Genomic DNA, 18233 nt, shown 5'->3' with positions numbered 1-18233 from the left:
TCAAGGGACACTACCTGAGCTGCCGTGTTGAGGACCAGCCCTGCCGGGCCCTGGTAGACACGGGGTCTACCATTTCCCTAATACGACCTGGTGTACACCCTGGAACGTCCGGGCCGCTTGTGATGGGTTGGTCACCCACCGACCAGCTGATGACGGTGACGGGGGAGAGAACTGACTTGCGGGGGAAGAAACCGTTGCAGATCCGAGTGAAGGATCTGGAGCTGGTGCATGACTTCTGGCTTGCTGACGTCCAAGATCAGTGCATCATCGGCCTTGATCTGCTGACCCGCTGGGGGACCTGCGTTGACACCGTGAAGCTGGCCATCACTCTTAGTACAGAGACTCTGGCCCTCCAGGGCAGTCAAAAGCTGGGAATGGGGGGGACCAGAGACAGACAAGCCAGGCTTCTGGCAGCTGCCGCTCAACAGACTTCGGGTGCCGGTAGCTCTGGATCATCTCTATTCACCTCAGCCCCAGCCTCTAAGCCCGACAAACCTCCCTCGACTGAGACAACCAAGGCTATTGATGACCTGTGGCAGCGCAGCAGTGTAGGTCTTAACATTGACCAACGCCAGCAGTTCAGGTGCCTCCTGAATGAGAATGTGGACATCTTTGCCATCAGTGACAAAGACTGCAGGCAGACGGGGCTGGTCCAGCACACCGTCGACACCGGCTCTGCTCAACCCATCCGTCTGCGCCCACGCCGGCTGCCCCTCTCGAAACGGCAGGTGGCGGAGGAAAAGATCTGTGAGATGATTGCGGCTGGGGTGTTTGAGCCATCCAACAGCCCATGGGCGGCACCCGTGGTCCTGGTGGGAAAGAAGGATGGCAGCCCGAGGTTCTGCGTGGATTTTTCGCCATCTCAGTGCAGTGCAGTGCTTCCGCGGATCGACGAGGCCCTGGATCACATTACCGGCTCCAGCTGGTTCAGCTCCCTCGACCTATGCAGCAGTTACTGGCAGGTGGAGCTAGCCTCCGAAGCAAGGCCTAAGATTGCATTCACCATCGGACAGGGGCTGTGGCAGTTCAGGGTCATGCCATTTGGGCTCTGCAATGCCAACGATGTTCGAGAGGCTGATGGAGAGGGTGCTCGTGAACATCCCTTGTAGCCACTGCGTTGTGTACCTGGATAACCTGTTGGTGCACGTGGCAACTTCGGCAGTGCACTGTCCCACCTGAGCGAGGCCTTCAGTACCATCCGACAAGCTGGGCTGCGACTCAATCCTACGAAGTGCCAGCTGTTGGCGAAAGAGACCTCGCTCGCCATAGTGCTGGCGGTGCGGCACTTCTGGCCATACTTGCACGGCTGCCGGTTCCTCCTGTGCACTGACCATGCATCTTTAACTTGGCTCAGGTCGACAGCATGGCAACGCTGATGCCCTCTCCAGACGGCCCTGCATGGCTGTCGAGTGCCGCTACTGTCGGCGGCAGTAGGAGCGGCAGTAGGAGGCACTGGGCGTGGCTACTGCTCAGGCCACAGCCAGCGGAGGGGGATGGCTCCCACTGACCACACAGCAGCTGAAGGGCCCAACTCAACGCTCCACTGCCCCACTGCAGCAGTACCTGGTTGGGGCCCTGATGGAGTAAGTGGGAGTGGACGTCCTAGGGCCTTTCCCTGTCACCGAGTCAGGGAACAGGTATGTGTTGGTGGCCATGGACTATTTCACAAAGTGGCCGGAGGCCTACGCGGTGCCAGACCAGAGTGCAACCACGACGGCAGAGAAACTGGTGGAGGAGATGTTCACCCGTTTTGGGGTCCCGGCTGAGCTCCACAGTGACCAGGGGCATAACTTCGAATCGAAGATCTTTAGGGAGATCTGTCGGCGGCTGGGGGTGGAGAAGACGCGAACCACCCCACCCCACCTGCAAAGCGATGGCTTGGTCGAGCGCTTCAACCGCACGCTGGCCACCCAGCTTGCCATTCTCAACAGCCGCCACCAGCAGGATTGGGACCGACATCTGCCCCTGGTCCTTTGGTCGTATCGGACTGCGGTTCAGGAGTCCAGCCAGTGCACGCCTGCAGCGGATGGGAGCTCCGGACGCCCGTAGATTTGGTGTTCGGGTCTCCCCGAGCCAGGGATTGATGGTGGGCCAGAGATGGACTACTACAGGAGGCTGAGGGAGCGGCTGCAGGTGGTTCATGACTACACCCGCCAGCCCCAGGCCAGTGCCAGAGTACGACAGAAAAGAGCCTACGACACCAGGTGCCGAGGGGGAGCTTCCGTGCCTGGTGACAAGGTTTGGGTGTACTGCCCGGTTTGCAAGAGAGGAGTGTCCGCCAAGCTCTGCAGCCACTGGAAAGGGCCGGCGGAGGTCGTGGACCGGCTAACAGAAGTGGTGTACCGGATGCGCATGCCTGGCCCGGGGTGCATGGTGGTGTTGCACCAGGACAGACTTTCACCGTACCGACCGCTCACTCCAGCAGCTGCCGGGGCAGGGGATGCTGGTGGTACCCCATGTTCTGATTGTTCCCAGTTCTTTCTGAAATTGTCAGGCAGTTTAAGAAATGGAACAGATTAATACCTGATCTTTATATTAGAATTTACTTTGCCCTTCATGTTGTCTTTCAGTAACTTGGCTCAAAATCTCTGGATCTTCTGAGATATATATATTGATAAAATCCAATTTTTTTTCCAATATACATGAACACATGAATGGGACACATCTAGAAACACACACAGACACACTGCAAAAAGAAGAAGAAGATGTGCACAGAGAATAACATTTACGTGAAACAAACATGCACTCACACACTGGAGTCAGTGTGAAGATCCTGTCTCTTGAATTAGTCTTTGATATTTAAAGTTCATCATTCATAGATGAACTGTTACACAAACGTAATGAAATATATGTTTAAGTGTGCACTCCATGTGTGTATGCACATCTTCCAAAGGTCAGGCTAAGGATTTGTGTCGTACCAGGCACGCAGACATGGAACAGTCTTTTGTACAAAACACACACACATAAGAGACACATCAAAACTGAACATTCAACTCTTATTGTGGAAATCACAATAAAGAAAAATGAATGCATGGATATAGTATTTGTATACATATATAATGTATGGTGTATTTAAGTAGTTCCAACTAATCGACTGATGGCCAAAACAACAGCTCTGGGCTGCAAGCCCAGGTTCGGTCATGCAGAACTATGAAAATGAACAGTTAATCCCATAAATCAAAAGCATAGCTAATCTATGGAGCTTCACCTTAATCGTACACAAATTTGTTGGATGCTTATAAGTGCTTGATCAACTGAGAGTTTGCTTGCCTGATTTCTAGAGCTACAAACAGCCACACCTGACTGACTCCATCAAAAAAAGAAAACTAAAAAAAACCCAAATAATTTCTCCTGCTCTATTTTCTAATCCAAAACACCAGGTCATCACTGAGAAGATGTTTGATTAATCGCTGATAAAATAGAAAAACCTCTAAACAAAAACAACAGCAAACAAAGTGTTAAGCATTACATTCAGCTCCATTAGTATGGTCAAAGTCTCAGCACACACACAAGTTACAGGACCTGTAACTATCGTATAACAAAAAGGACTTTTACACATTCTTTTCTTGAAAATCTTACAGTACAATACATTTTCAGCACCATACCAACAATATGCAGGTTCCAATTTATCACTGTTATCTCTGAAAGGACCACTCATACACATGAACACAATGGCACGTTTTCTTACCTTCATACACAGCTTTGAAACCCTGTGCACTCACAGCAAAATCTGTGGTAAACCACAAGGCCAAAATGGATCCACTGCTGACTACAGGGGAGGGCAGCATGAATCCTGACAACCTGCAAAAGAGGAAAAAGTAAATTATTGAATCAGCAAGACAGCCCATTTCTGGAAATTAATAATGAGGCAAACCTTTAGGCAAATGTTTATGAAAACCTGAAACATGGAGCTGTAAGTACATGGCTATGTTGATGTTATCATTAAGAATAAAACAATAAAGGTTCCCACTGAAACGAGGTCTCTTCATGAGCTCCTATTTGCCTGTTTTTTCTCTGACGCTGAAGAAATGCAATTTGTAGTTTGTGGCTTTTCCCACAAAATCTCTGAATCTGCAACAAAGCAAAAGAACCGCCATGATAACTGATCATGTCATGAGTACCGACACGTGACTGCAGACAGGATACGCTTCACTGGAACAGTTTGGTGGTCACAGTAAAAGACTATCTTTGATCTTTTAATCTTGGATGGTATGTTCTGAATATAACTACTGCTTCGTCATAATGAAAGAGCCAGTAGAGGCGATATAAGGTTAGAAATATCTGGATGCCTGTAGATTCTTCTTTACAAGGTTAACATAAATATATTTGACTGAAAGGAAATGACTAAAATCAGTGTAGGAAATATGCAGGGTTTTTCCTACACACATTTTTGGCCAAAGCAATTTTAAGCAGCACAAAAAAAAACTAAACTATGCCACGTCTGGAGAGTGTGAAAGACAAGACTACAGAGGAATTGTTGCTAAAAAAAAAAAAAAAGCTAGGGGCAAATAGCTGTTGATAATAATAGGGTAAAAAGATGAATGCTGGTTTTTGACCCAGCATTTCGAGTTTTTGTTGTGGACTCATGATTCATTTCTTTTGGGATTTGATTTATGTTCCTGTTCTATATCTCATTCTTTGAAGTATTTTATTGTTCCCTAGTGCTTTTGAGGTTTTTTCTATGCTTTTCTGATGATGATATTAGTTTCCATTCATATCCAGCCTGTCCTAGTCTCTTCTCTGTGTTTGTATCCCTTTCTGACTCCCCTCTCATGCTCCCATGTTGTTCTGGTCCCTCAGTGTCCTGTCTTTGTGTTTTGTGTCCCGTTTTGTTCTGTCATGTTAGTATGTCTAAGTCCTGGTCCCAGTCTTTATTACTTTCTGTTTTATCTTGATAGACCCTTGTCTCGCGTGAGCTAGGTTCAGTTCTGCTTCCCCTTGTCTCATTGGTTAGTATCAGCTCAGCTGTGTTTCCTCAGGTGTTTCCACTCTGCCCTGATCTCCATTTTTGTACTTATACCCTCACTTTGCTTCTGTTCTCGGTCGTGTTCTCCCTCGCAGTTTTGCCTCCTAGAAGATTGTAGAAGTTGTCCTAGAAGTTATCTTGTGTCTGCACCTGCATTATTTTGTATTATGTTAGAATTCAGCATTAGTCCTGCCTTTGGGTCCAAAACCTGCCTGCCATGACACTTACATAAATCATGGGTTAAGTTTATTTTTAAATTCTGATCATTTCAAACATCTGAAATTCTGAAACTAATTAGGGGCTCTTATATTTTGGCAATGTCATTACATTAAAACATTTGATAATTAGTGACTTTTTAAAAACGTAACACTTTAAAAAGTCCAGTTTATTTCCTATAAGTGTATTTATTTTGAAAACCCAAGGCAGGGTGACCAGATGCTTGAAAATCTAGTCCTCTTCTGTAAGTCAGTGTCAGGTTTTTATTTTTTTTAAATCCACTATTACATATGTGTGTGAATAGAAGAGCAGGTTTAAACTGTGAATGTCAGCTTACACACTTGAAGCTGTGATGATTTGCCTTTAAACTCTAGTGTGACCTGATCTTGACTTAAGATGACTGACTGAAAAGAAATGTGTTTGCGTTTCCCGGTACCATATATCCATACTCAAAAATACAGACAGCCAGGGATACTGACACATAGAAAAATTGGTTTGGATAGACTGAAAATGTTGCAGGTCTATTTTGGGCCAGGTATTATAGTCACATTCAAATACTTGTCTGAGAGAGACAGGCTGTGAAAACACATCCACCAATCAAAGAGAGGAAAAATACAAATCTACTAATTAGAGTGATTAATTTCTAATGAATATATGTCAGTTGTTCACACCTGTCAGTTAAGCATCTATGGTTACCACAGCAATGGGACTCTGTGTAACTATAGTGGAAAAAAATAGTGAGAAATTTCACTCAGCACTACTCTCAAGAAACGACTTATGAAAGAAAAACAATAATTTGTATGCACCTGGTTTAATAATCATGAGTGCCAAAGAAGTTGCTCTCCAAATGGTTATAAAATGTTGCCTATAGAGTGAAAACTGTGCACTCAGTATAAGGTTAAAGAAAGAAAAGGGTTTTTGTCTGCTTCTCACACTCTGAAGATTCCATCCACTGAAATAAATGGATATTTTTCACCACGAAACTTTAATTAAAATATGATTTAACTTCTGGTCTCTACGGCTCACTTGTTGTTAGTGCTGAAAAGCCCCAAACCAACTGTTTTACTCTCTAGCCTTCCTGCTCCTGACATCTAATGCACCTCTTTTGATATTAAGGGGCTAATATGTTCCTTGTGCTTATACATAGCAGGCAATGCTTGCATTCACCAACCTACTAATATAATATAATATAATACTAATATTATATATATATATATATATATATATATATATATACATACACACACACACACACACACACACACACACACACACACACACACACATATATATATATATATATATATATATATATATGTTGGGGGGGGGAAATAAGAGCATTGGGCGAACTTGGCATGTTGATAAGACATATATAGGTTAAAACAGGATTTCTGTCATAACCCCACACAACCCCATCATTTTATAATTTGTATTTTTTTCTATTATTGCTTGATTGACCCAATATGCAATTTCAGTACACTTTCTTAACAATACATAAAAAGTATGCGACTAACAAAGGGAAAGAGAAAAAAGGAAGAGGTAACAGGAAAATAAAGACAGACATTGGAACAAGACTCTAACTAATGCAATCAAAGCAAGAACAACAATGAGTCTGGATTCTGGATTAATTTTATCCATTTCATTTTTGGGATGGGACGCAACAAAGGAGAAAATGAAAGTGACAAAGTGGAAAAAATGTAGACGTCCAGAAAATAAGGTTTGAGAAAGAGAGGGGAAAAGGTAGATGGACAAAAAAAAGACAGTAAAAGGAGTAATTCACTTACACTACTGAGCAAAAGAGAGGACAGTGAAAACAGAGAACAGTGAAAAATGAATAATTCTAATTCTCTGGCCTCAGAGCAAGGACACAAAGGACAGACAATAACAGATGAAGGGAGCATGCAGAAAGCAACAACCAGAGAGAGAGATGGAAGAAAGCAAGGAAACAGAGAAAATGGAGGAAAGACAATACTGAGAGGGGCAGGAGGAGGGTAGTAAGACAAGAAGTGAGAAGTAAGAAAAAACTGTTTCACCTTAAAGTACAAAAACAAAAATGTTTTTTAAACTTACCACAGTAGTGTCTGACACCTCCATTATTTGTTCCTGTCTATGCAACGTACCTTTTATTAATTGTTGGTTTATCTGGAATTTGATGTGCTTCCTGTGACTAAGGATTTTAGTGCCTGTAGCTAGGTTAATTAACTGTGAACTATTTTAATCCAGTAGAGGATGCTGTAAGTTAATGTAATATTGCAATTGCTATGATTAAATGAAAGAAATTTTAGTTCATTATTCTATATAAATCTTTTCTATACTGTTCTGATGGCTTATCTTGTTTTATTGAAGCAAAATTTACTTGTGCTTACTATTTTTATAAAGTAATTAAATTATACAGATAAATCCACTTTCTTTTAAGATGTTTGCATACTTATATTTGTGTTAGCAAGGAGTAAGGAGATCTAGTGTCAACTAATGCACATCATGTGCCTACGTGTCCAAATGTTTTCGTTGGTAGTGTGGTAGTGTCTACTTTTAAAACCCGTGTACTGCATTTTCTGTGCATTTTCTATTTTTCTGAACCAGAAAGAGAATTAGCTGTGCACAGGCTACAATGGCCCACAAGGGACAACACTTGCATTCTCACATTAATATTTCACCACTCAACAAATAAGACATGAACAAAGTAAAATGGCTATAACTAATTATCAGGAGGTTGCCTTCCTCCTGAATTTTTAATTTCATGGGCATATGAACTCTCGAGGACATTTAGTTCTGGACCAAGGTTAAATTTAGCCACTGGTCAACGATTTAGAGAGGGGATGGCTCCATACTGATCAAAGAGGTACTGGATGCATTATGGAATAACTGGGGATGAAAACAGCAAAGGTTTGAGAAGGGCTTGGAGCAAGCTGTGGAATCAACCTTGATCTATATTTAACTAAAACAGGTTTTTAATAAACTGGAAAGTGATTAAAGCAGCGTTATATGCCTTTTTTAGGATTTGGTGTATACAAATGAGATGTTGTAAATCATCACAAGCAGTCCAAAATATGAACTTCAGGCAAACTGTATTATAGTGAATATGCTCAGACACAATCATTAATATTCCTTTTCCCTGTCCAAACTTTCACTAAGAGTAAAACAGAGCTGTGATTTCTGTTCTTAAATTGAGGATTGACCAGGAGACAGATGCAAACTCACATGTGCGCACACACACGCACACATAAGACTGTTGGTCAGTCGGTAGGTCAATTAACGAGCAGTAATCGTCTAGCTGTCACTGCACTGATGGACCAACATGATTCCATGTCCCCATCCATCTCTCTCGCGCTCTCTCTCTCACTTTCTCAATCAGGCAAACACACTGGTGCTATGCCTGTTTGACATTTATATGAAAATAAGTGAGCTGCTTTTGGAATATTTGACTGTTTATGCAGTCAGTCAACTGTTCACCCAGTCAACCAGCTTATGTAATCAGATAGCCACTCAGTGATTCCAGCCAGCTGGTCTTTACAGTCAACCAACCAACCAGCCAGTCATTTTGCCTGTGTGCCTTTCTGCTTCTTCGTCCATCTGTCTAACTGTCCATCTGTATCTGCCCGACCAGTCTATCAAATAGCTAGCATCTCTGATCATGACATATTCTTCTAATCACCAAGATAAGTGCTTAAACTGGATGTAGTGTGGTAATAAAGCATGCCATCATATTGGAAATTAGTCTCAGCGCATTCACAAAATTACTTCATTATGATAGCTCCTCCACATTGTACTTAGGGAAAACATGGAAAAGACAATATTCTGTATTTGAACAAAAATAAATCTAGAGACACATAAAATCTTGGCAAAGCTTTTCTAGAAACATAAAAAATTGTGAAATCTGAACAAATGAAAAATCATGCTGTCTGATTGAATTGCAGTTCTTGTTTTGTTGAAGGACAGAACAGCATTGCTAATCACCTGCAGTCTACTACAAGCCAAAGAAGGAATATGTGGTGACAGCCTCCTATCCTCTATTTCAGGGGTGTCAAACTCAAATACGCAGTGGGCCAAAATTCAAAACTGGAACAAAGTCGCGGGCTAACATTAATATTTATTGAAAAAAAAAATCTTCCTCCAGATATAAGAATGAATCTTTTCTTATGGACTCAAATAAGTTTTTCTGGAAAACTGAATATGGAACAAGAAAAGCTTAATACTAAACAATATATATATTAGCTGTATAATACCAGTAGGCCAGCTCTAATAGTAATTTGGTATGGCTTCGCGGGCCAGAGTTTGACACCTATGCTCTATTTATTTGACATCCTGGTCCCATTGCCACTTTACTAATTTGTTGTTGTAGCTAACCGTCTCCAAACAAGTGTCTTGTTGCATGCTCAGTCATCCAGGTAAGAAAATCCCAAAAGGTTGATTCAGTTCGTCTGGACGTAGCGTTTTCAGTGGGAATGCTACGTCCAGATGAACAGAACCAACCTTTTAGGGCGTCTCCAAAGAATATTTAATCGTATGCCCAATTGTTATTATCTACCCAAATCGGGCACCAAGTAGCGAAACATAGCACACCCACTGAATACTTTGGTGTTTACATGTCCCCCCACTTATCTTTTAAAACATCAGGTTACCTTCCCAGTCCCTCTCTTTGTGTGTGTGAACTTAGCATATATGAGAGTACTAACCCAATAAGAAAACTTTCAAATCGGGACTCTGAGTGAATGTTTCACCACATGTCCTTGCACTCTTCTGGTAAATTTGGCTTACAAGTGGTCCACCAAGCAGAAAATTTCAATAACTTTTAAGCTTTTAGAGTTTGTTCAAACAGCTTTCTGAAGCTCTCTGTATTTCAGGCAGCCAACTGAAGTGGAATAGATTATATGTGAATGAAAAAAATATACAGCATTGACGTTTGTCATCAATGCTCTGACCTCATCACTCCCCACAAGGAAGTACCAAGCAGGGAATAAAGGTTTTCAAATGCTACATGAGTCACATGAGTAAAGTTACTGCGGGCATGCGGCGAATGAATAAGCAGAGTAGCGATGGCTTAAGTACAAGCCATGATTAAAAATAGAGGAGTCAGATTTAGACCAATCGACCAAAACATTAAAACCACTGACCGAGAAGGTGGATAACAATAATCATCATTTTAAAGTGCAGGGCTCCAAACTCAGGAGTTTCCAACATGACAAACCAAAAGGTCCCGTGTCCGATTTTAAGTCAATTTGAGTCTACCTTGTACAGGCCTGTTTCCAAAATGCTGAGATTTGTATTGTAAATAAGAACAATGCATCATAATCACATTGTCAGTGTTCTCTATGCCTGTGTACAACGGCACGCACTGCAATTTACGCTGACTGTCCTAAAGGTGTTCAAGTGGAACACATGCAGGAGTAAGAGGTCAGACAGAATAGCAATGATCTTGAAGGGTAGATAGGTCCAACTCATATCATATAAGGTTCTTGCTTTTGATGGACGAAGATGGCCAACTTTTCAACTTATCTTTTTTCCCCCCTTTTCATCTGTCTTTAGGCTCTGGCATTTATGAAAATATACGCAAACTACACAGTCACTGTAGAGTATATGGCTTTCACTTGCCAACACTGGATACACCACACACTTGTACAACAGATGTATGCCTTGTGTTTAATTGTTTAAATCTCTAATTCTGGGCCTTGAAACATTTTTCAAGATTGTTAAATGGAGCACCAGTCTATCCGTGACACAATGTAGCACACAGTAAATGAACAGACAGGAAGTGATTTGTTTGATAAAGACAGATTAAGAGCGTAGTGGATAACCAGTAAGCAGATAACGGAAGAAAACTTTAAAAAGAAGGGAACACGTTTAAAAAAATGACACTTTATTTTTTTTCCAGGGGTGGAAGATTTTTCTTTAATAAAAACAGCCAGAGATAAATGGCAGGGAACATGGTGAGCAAGCAAACGGTGTTGGTAGAAGATCTGTTGTAAATTACTGCCTTGGCAGAGTTTCCTGTACAAACTGTAGACAGTATGCTATGAAAAAGCACTGTAGCATCTAGAAACAATGGATGAACACATTCTTGGCAACAGGATTTTGAACTTTGGGGAAATTTTGGTAAAGAAAAATAAATAAATAAAACAGGAATCCTCTTATCTGAAGTGAGTGGGAGAGAGAAGGCATGATAGAGATTGGCCTAAGGCAAGATGGACCTTTTTACTCTGTGTGTAACACTTAATAAACTACTGTAATCATTCTGAATTCTTATAACTCATGAAATCATGATCAAAACTACAAGCAAAGACATTGTTGGGACAATATGATAAATGTCATCGAATGTAACCACAGATAATGTGTTACACTGTTAATGAAGATATATAGTTGTACTTAGGGACATGTAATTTGCTAGATTAATTTAGACCCGTGGCAATGGAATAGTTTGACAGTCTACTCAAGGGTAGCTATTTTGGCCTTAAGCAATCTTTTAAAAAACATTACTTTTAAACACTGGCCCTTAAAAGTATACCTGAGATGTTTAATGCTGTTCTGTTGCTTGTTTTTGAGGAGAAGAGAAGAGAAAGTTGGTTTTCAAGAAATATTTGTTTTCACAGGTCTGAAAACATTTTCTTAATCAAATTAAGAAATAGACAAAGAGATGTTATTCTAAAGGTAAATTAAAGATCTTCGGTGTAAGTTACCCGCTGAGATACTGCTGTGCCACAGTTCAGATGTATACTGTAGCACTGCTGCAGTGTTCTGAGGAGTTGTATGCCTTGCTAAAGGGCCCTTTGGCAATCGGTGGTGCTTTATGCAAGCAATAAGAGAGTATGAACCCTACTGATTTTCTGGCGTCCTCAAGCAACACCTTGCAGAGCAATTCCCTTAAACTTGAGCCTGAAGCCTAGAAAATCCCAAAGTGTCTGTCAAGCTGTCTGTCAACCACAGACGGTCTAGTCTGTGTGCTTTTGTGCTAGCCCATGTGTACACCGGTATGTAACAAAAACAACCAATGCATTTCCATCCCACCAATGGTTCAACTATAGAATTTCCACTTCAAATCGACAGCAAAATTGTTAAATTACATGCACCTGACACCACAGTGACTAATGACTGTGCAGTGGAAGGTTTTTATCAAGCACAACATCAACAAGCACATCAGCAAAATGTCTCTATTTACCTCGAAAATTGATTTAATTATCAGAGCAAATCATTTATCTAGATAGATAGATAGATAGATATCTTTCTCAGTGTCACATAATTAAAGTACAAATTTAATTCCCCCTTGAATTCCACAAATGTTGTCTCCATATGTTTTTTCCTTATTTTCCTTGACTTGCAATCCACACCAATTATTACAATTATATTGTAATTATATTAAAAATGCAAATTACTTTAATTTTTTTTCGGGGGGGGGGGGGGGGGGGGAGTCACCATGACTTTAGGTCACAATAGGTACAAAGTTTCACGAAATCCCACAGGGACCAATTTGTCTAAGCTGTGGTAAGGAACAGGAGCAGTGAGTAGGCAGCTGGCACCCAGCCACATCTCACTGGGTTGTAGACCAGTGTTTTTCTAACTGTGAATCTGGTCTTAACATGGGTCACTGTTTGCTTCAAGTGGGCTCTTGGAACATGATGTTTTATTGAACGTGAATATCAGCTTGAAACAGTGAGGTTCTAAAAGGTGGTTCCACTTGATAAAAGCACTGATTTGCTTCTCGATGGTAAGATAAGGTAATACATCTAGTCAATGGACCGTAAAACGACTAACTCTGACTCAAGTGAAAAATTCTTTTAAAGCAAGTCGTGTTGTTGGCAGAGACTTTTCATCCAGTAATTGCAATAAAAAAAAATGTTTTACTTGAACATAATGTTGGGGTTGTGGAGGTTTACCAAGCAAACTCTAGATGCTGGATTTCACTGTTAGATTTCATCTGGAGGGACATAAAGTTTAAATCTGGTCACAGAGGTTTGACTGCTTTTTTGAAAAGCCTATTCTGCCTAGCATCAGCAGCATCAGCAAGGGTTTATGGGTATCCAGACTTCTGGCTGTTAGCCAAGGCTCTAGGTCCTTCAGACTAAAGTACTTTCTATTTCTCTGTCTCCGTCTCACTCACACAAACACACACAACCTTGGTTCCAAGTCTATCGAGGCATAATGTGCATTGCACCCTTCGCACCTCCTCAACCTCATATATTGTTGCTGTGTCATAAACATTGCGTAAAATGCATCTGTCACTCAGCATTGTCTTTTTTTGCGTAACAACGAAGGACTTATTGTTTTGGCTTAAAACTCAACAAATGGTGACTTACAAAATGAAAACTTGCTGTCAGAGAAAATGAGAATCATTACAAGAAATCCTTATTTAGAAAGGAGGTACTGGGATTATGTTCTTTCCTAAATACCCCATATGATGTTCCTTCATAACAAAATACAGCTAAAATCAAAGGCACAAAAACTATGTTTATACCAAAATAGTCCCGATTAAAAAAGAAATGCTGAAGAAAATAGGTCCATAACCCTGTTTGATCAAACATTTTTAAAGTATACATATATATTACTTATTAAACAGTGTTTCTTTTCTTTTTAATTCAGGAGCCGACATCTGAAGCCTGGATTTTACTTTCTGCATTTGTGAGTCCAAATGATGTAAATTTCATCATCAGATAGTGAAGACAATGCGCCTGCACGTTTTTTGTGATGATGCAGAATTTACATTACAATGCGGCAGTTACACATGTGGGCCTTGAGTTCATTTCAAGAAGTGTGACAGGAATGACTACTACAGTACAGAGGTCGGGTGTCCAGCTGCCTGTGTCTGTAACGGATAATAATCTAGGCTTAAGAGCTGCTAAAAAAGGACAAAAAGGAGAAAAAAGTGTAAAAAGAAATGTGGCAGTGGCGAAAAGTTAAAATAAAACAGGCTCAAAGCCTAACTTTGGCTCTTTTTCATCTGTAATGTGAGCCACTTTAACAAACAAATAAACAAATAAAGAGTTGAAGGTTGTTAATTTAAGTTATGGATTTGTGCCAAACATAGGGTCTCTTGGCAAATCTGCTTATCCATGTCACGAAAGACTAAATTTAAGTAAACAGAAAAAAGAACAATGATTGAATTTCCGATTAAATAAAGATGGAATTTTTTATTACTCTTGTGTGTTCTTTAGTACATCACCACTTTGTTTTTGTTGTTGCTGAGACTGTTTCAGTGACAGTTGTTGATGAGCCTTATGTATAGGATGCAGACAGAGAAAATATGAATGTAGGTATCATTCAGTACTGTGCGTTTACCCTAACTTCCAGGCAGATATTGTTCCTCGTTAACACTCGTCATGGGGGAATTAACAAAGTGGGCTGTTAAACCACCCATCGCCTATGCCGGTACAATCATGACCTGAACTTGTTTGTACTGTGCTGGCAAATCAATCAACCGGATTACTTTTAATGACTGGTAATTCAGTTATTCACATTGTTTCCATTGTTTCTCTACCAAGGTAGAGTCAAAGCAGAGGCATTTTTCAGCGCTCTTTGATTCTGTCTGTCTAGCTATAAAAACTAAAAAGCTGAATTCCATGAAACCTGGTGGAGAAATGAGAATTGATAAAAGGAAGAACCCATTAAACTTTAGACCAGATCCAGCCTACGTTCTTTTAAAATGCAAAACAGGCCACTGGCATTGGCTTTGGGAGAGGATTCCTTCCCCAAATCTAAGTTAATATATTTCATTGTATACAGTATACCCACTAATTGTTATCCGACAAGTATTTCAAACCACGGACCTATCTCAAACAAGCTTTCCTGATTCATTTTCATCATCTTTCTGGTTGGAGTATTAGAACACACTGTACTTTCACATTTTTTGAGGAGGATTACATTTTGGTCTGAACATCTGCTGAGACTTGCCAACTGTCAGTAAGGCAGAGTGAACGACATACTGTGGAGCTACTGTACAAGTAAAAAGTCCTTGTCACTGTCAGCAGTCAGAGTTAACTGAACTGAAAACTAAAAATAGGTTTATGTGGAGAGAGCTACAGGGTGGATACATAAACATGCATTCAAACTGGACTTTAACCTTTCACATTTCTCTTTTAACTCTCATGATTCTCCCCCTCTTGTCTCTCTGTTCCAGACTGTTACTTCTCTCCTTTGTTTCCCTACCTTCGTATACCCAATCTATCTTTTTTCATTTTCTGTAATACAGCACAGTCCAGCTATAAGAACCCATCAATCAAAATACTTACAGGTGTACAATCATTACGATTAGGCATAGTGCCACATATAAAAACACATACAGCTGCTGTACTTGAGTTATATTGCTAGAAGCATCAGACACATCCACACTCACAGCATAAGGTGCTTCAACCATGACTCCACATAAATTTCACAGTCTCACGAAGAGATTGCTCATAACTAGTTTGAGGGCCAAATAGACGGTGTGGGATCATCCTGACAGGGAGAACGACGAGCTCAGAGCACCTCCAACCTCTACAAGTAAAAACTTGCTGATGTCAAAAATGTACAAATTTAAAAGAAAACAATAAATACAAATAAATACAAAGTTCAAAACTAAGCCGAAACACATGCAAATGCCAATTATGGAGCTGAATAAAACAAAGCAGGAGCACTATTTGTAGCAGCTTGGATTGCTCCAGCTGCACCCTCCAGGGAGCCCTTGTTTCTGTTCCAGCCACCAGATGGGGTTGCCTCAAACAAAAAAGGAATTTAAGACACTGCAAACCAATAATAACTTTGGCTCAAAACAGCGATTATTAATATACAAAACTAGCAGGCTCACTGAGTGTGCTAACATGGGCACTGGCACAAAAATGTGTTAAATCACACAAACGATGTCACATGCATAAACATGCATGATAGAGTTGAAGACAAAATGTCATGGTCTGCGGTGGGTGGCTGGAATTTCCATAAGGCTCCTGAACTGACCTGGGATCCGCCCCTGGGCAGGGCCAACTCCAGCTCCCGCACACCTGGAGCCTATTGCAGGCAATCAAGCCAGAGGGATTTAAACCACACGTTGATGTTCATTCACTGCCAGTTTGTCATCAACACATGTTGGTAACAGGCCGTATACGTTAAGTTCTTGCTGTGATTCATCCTGTTAACACGACTCTCTTGTGCTACAGTTGCTGTATCCACCTTGGCTCACACTCCACCTCTGGACTCAGGATACCTAGTAATCATTCTGGAAATCTCTCTGTGCCTCACCTGCCTGCCCTCCTGCCATCACACTCCATCTGAAGCCCCGGATCTCAGGCCAGCTTTTCCACGCCACTCAGCCTCCCCTGGATCTTCATCACCCCCCTCTCAACACTCCAGGTCCCTAACTGCAAGTAAGAATTGCTGCTCTTACAACTGGCCACTGCAGAGCTGCCTTCACTACCTACCCAACTCCTATATCCTCTTCCTTCAGTGTGACTGTTCCCCACTCAGCTCCGTTCTGCATCTCAGGCCTCATTCCCTCGCCATAGCCACGTTCCCCAGGCCACGCCGCACCAAGACTCCACGTCTCGTTGTTTTTTTGTCTTTCCCACGTTTTTCTCTTGCACTTAAACCTAATAAATTGTTGCATCATCTGCTGTCTCCGCTCTGGGTTTCTGCACCTGAGTCCTGTTCAGTACCGGCCACCCGGCCACGTGACACAAAAGAAAGTTAAAGATGAAAATAAGTTGAATATGTACAACCCCGATTCCACAAGAGCTGGGCTGCGTTTAAAAAAAATGTATTAAAAACAGAATGCAACGATTTGCTAATCTCATAAAGTCATATTTTATTAACAATAGAATATAACAATGACTGTCAAACGTTAAACTGAGAAAATTTGTCATATTAATGAAAATATTGGCTAATTTGATGTCTGGGACATGAGGCACTGTTTGACATGGGACGCTAGCTGCTCACTAGTCCTGGGTCTTTTTGTTTAGTTTAATTTCATTATGTGTCAAATGCTTTCAATTGGTAAAAGGTCTGGATCTCTTCTACTTCTTCTACTACAAAGCCATGCTGTTGTAATAGATGCAGTATGCGAATTAGCATTGTCTTACTGAAATCTGTAAGGAGATGTCATCTGTATATATACTTTTTTGGCACTGACGCTGACTTTCCAGATTTACGAGCTGTCAGTGTTATTAGCAATAATGCACTCAGGGATGCAGGCTTCTGATCGCCGATAACAAGCCATATGCACACAAGTATCCCTTTTTAGTCTTTGTCTCAACACTTTTTACATGAGCTTCAGCCCAGAAAAGATGGCAGGATTTTGGGATCATGTTCACGGTTTCTTTGCATGACAGAGCTTTAAGCTTGGTGGATGGTTGACAGACAATGATTTCTGAAAGTGTTCTTGACCTCATGCAGTGATTTCCAGAATCATGCCAGTTTTTAGTGCATTTCTGCTTGAGTGCCCGAAGATTATGTGCATCCATTACTGATTTTAAGCCTTTTCCTTTACGCACAGAGATTCCCCCAGATTCTTTTTATGATATTACTGTATATAGTATAGATAGTGAGATATTCCAAGTCTTCTCAATTTTTACATTTAAGAACATTATTTTAAAACACCTACACGCAATTAGTGTCGTATCAACTCTAAACTACCTCTTATTGAAGGCTACAAGGAAACAACGACCATGAAAACAGAGTCACACTACAAAAGCCAGTGAGACAAAGTAGTTAGGGAGACTGGAAACAGGGGGGAACCCAGCTGAAACTCATTGGGGAAGTAAGGTTGGGAAAAGTACAACTGAACACTAAACACACAGGACATAAGCTACCAAATTAATACAGGAGATAACTAAACGGGAACATCACAAATGAAGGCTTGACAGTACATGGGTAACACCAGGGGAAGCAGGGTAGAATGACCCAGGGACCATCTCAGTTAACTGGGCACAGACTATCTTGATGAATGCTTTGAAGTTTAGATTTTCTTCCTGTGCTTGTGTAGGATTCCTACATCCACACTCCAAAAGCATGCATTTTGGGTTGGTGACTCTAAACTGACTATGGTTGTGAATCAGATAAAGTGCTTATGCTTGGCTTAGCTGGTGTTTAAATGTGA

General features: G+C 41.2%; 1 long non-coding RNA gene across 1 annotated transcript; it reads left to right on the top strand.

Moving 5' to 3' along the window:
• Nucleotides 1-16055: 16055 nt before the first annotated feature.
• LOC146718544 (uncharacterized) lies at nucleotides 16056-16749 on the top strand. The gene is made up of 2 exons (XR_014916453.1): nucleotides 16056-16506; nucleotides 16587-16749. It is a non-coding gene; the product is annotated as an uncharacterized LOC146718544 (long non-coding RNA).
• Nucleotides 16750-18233: the final 1484 nt, after the last annotated feature.

This window comes from Copadichromis virginalis, linkage group LG1 (assembly GCF_057382275.1).
Source record: "Copadichromis virginalis isolate Kocher_CV1m ecotype Utaka linkage group LG1, C_Virginalis_male_GT1.1, whole genome shotgun sequence".
Lineage (NCBI taxonomy): Eukaryota > Metazoa > Chordata > Actinopteri > Cichliformes > Cichlidae > Copadichromis > Copadichromis virginalis.
This window is presented reverse-complemented; position numbering and strand designations above follow the sequence as displayed.